General features: G+C 46.3%; 1 non-coding gene across 1 annotated transcript; it reads right to left on the bottom strand.

Annotated features, from left to right (window-relative positions):
• Positions 1–966: 966 nt before the first annotated feature.
• Positions 967–1,085, bottom strand: LOC116085555. Its single transcript, XR_004116638.1, has one exon. It is a non-coding gene; the product is annotated as a 5S ribosomal RNA (ribosomal RNA).
• Between the last annotated feature and the right edge of the window lie 960 nt (positions 1,086–2,045).

The following is a 2,045-nucleotide window of genomic DNA, read 5'->3' as shown; positions in this document are numbered from 1 at the left end:
TTTTGTAGACCAGGCTGGCCTCGAACTTACAGAGATCAGCCTGCCTCTGCTTCCTGAGTGCTGGGTTTAAAGTTATACACCACAATGCCCGGCTTGAGACCTGTTTTTACTTGGGCAGAGATGGGACTTTTGTTTAATTTTGGGACTAGGGAATCCATTTCGATGCAGGTGTAGGTGTGCGTAGGTTACCTTGGAGCGTTCTCACAGAGAGACTCCAGGCTGAGGAATGAGCACACCGCTTTCAAGACTGCACAAGCCTGCTTTTGACCTGGGAGGCAGAGGGGGTACTTCTTAACACAGTACCCCACACTGAGGCCTGCCACAAGCTAGCACGCGCCCTGGGCTGGGATGTGAGATGCATTAGGAAGAGTCTCTTCCCTCTCCGAACTTGTTAATATGAGACTAGAGCCTGGGGGGATCAAGGCTACAGAAGCATCAATATGAGAAACATCAAGCTGTAGGAATATTACAGGGCAGGAAATGTCACTGGATGACATGCAGTGGTACAAAAACACCAGCGACTGAGACAAAGAGGGGACTTTCATTTTTTCTTAAAGAGGGAAGGGGAGGGGGCCGAGGGTGTGGGTGATGCTGCTGTCTTGCTTCAGGTGGGGGGTGTACTGGTGTAGTCTAAATCTCAGAGTTTAGGAGGTTCAGGCAGGAAGAGCTGTACCTCGAGAGCAGCTTTGAGTCTGAGGCCTGTCTGTGTGGAGTCCTTGTTCTCAAACCAGACCAGGACAGAGAGTTCAGATGAGCTCTCCAGCCTCAAGAGGACCCTTCTGCCAACCGTCTGCAGGGTCACTGTGCCCAAATGCTGGAAGACTTAAGACCTAGCAGTCATGACCTTGACCTTGCTTACTCTTTCCTGTCACTAATACTGTACAGAAAGTGAATATGTTCACGAGCTTTTCGAGTTAAGCTTTGTGTGCTTCTATTTATTTTATTTTTTTATTTTATTTTTTTTTAAGCCAACAGCACCCGGTATTCCCAGGCGGTCTCCCATCCAAGTACTAACCAGGCCTGACCCTGCTTAGCTTCCGAGATCAGACAAGATCGGGCACGTTCAGGGTGGTATGGCTGTAGACTGCTTCTATGTCATGCTTATCGTGTTTTCTGCTGTTGCTGTTTGTCGGGGCAGAGGAGGCCACAGTCTTCATTGCCCTGCTTCCCTGGATAGGAATTGCTTCCAGGTCTTTTTGGAGCTGGATTTATTTCCCTGTGGGCACAGACTACTTAAAAACTTCAGATCCCAAGAGATGAGACGTTTGGAAGACACTAGAATACTGAGTGCTGTTTTTTGGTGCTGAGGACAGATCTCAGGATCTCACCCAAGTCATCGTCATTGGGCATCCCTATCACTGAGTTGTGCCCCCCCACTCGGTGAATGAGTTTCATTTAGGTGGTGTCAGAGAGGACCAGTCTCAAGAGGAAGGGAAAGTTGATTCTCCACTGTGCGTTTTGCATTGAGTTTCAATGAAATAATCAACATGGATTTGCTTTATAAACTATAAAGTACTCTGTGACTTGTGGTTGACTAAAGAAGAGTTGCCAGTGGAGGAGTCGCTTTCCATGAACAATTCAGGGAAAGCAGTGGGCTCAACAAAGCCATGTAGAGGGGGAAGAACTCTGCTTTAATTAAGTTTGTTTATTTATTTATTTGTTATATTTTTATTAAGTATGTGTATTTGTGTGTGCTTGTGTGTGTGTATGCATGTGCACACAGTGGGTATCCTCAGAGGCTAGAAGAGGGCATCAGATCTCCTGGAGCTGGAGTTATAGGTAGTTGTGAGCTCCCTGACATGGGGGCTAGGAAATGAACGTAGGTCCTCTGGAAGAACAGCAAGCCCTCTCTACCACTGAACCACCTCTCCAGCCCCAGAGCTCTGGGTTTAAAACATACATATTTGCCTCCCATTTATCCCTACTGTAAGGGTCTGGTGATATATAACCAGATATAGACTGGAGCCCAAGCCAATATGAGGGGAGAAACATCTGCCCATTTTTTAAAAAAAGATTTATTTATTTAAAATAAATTTATTTATTAT

This window comes from Mastomys coucha, unplaced genomic scaffold (genome assembly GCF_008632895.1).
Source record: "Mastomys coucha isolate ucsf_1 unplaced genomic scaffold, UCSF_Mcou_1 pScaffold9, whole genome shotgun sequence".
Classification (NCBI taxonomy): domain Eukaryota; kingdom Metazoa; phylum Chordata; class Mammalia; order Rodentia; family Muridae; genus Mastomys; species Mastomys coucha.
Note: the sequence above shows the minus strand (reverse complement) of the source record. Positions and strands in the feature narration are given on the sequence as shown.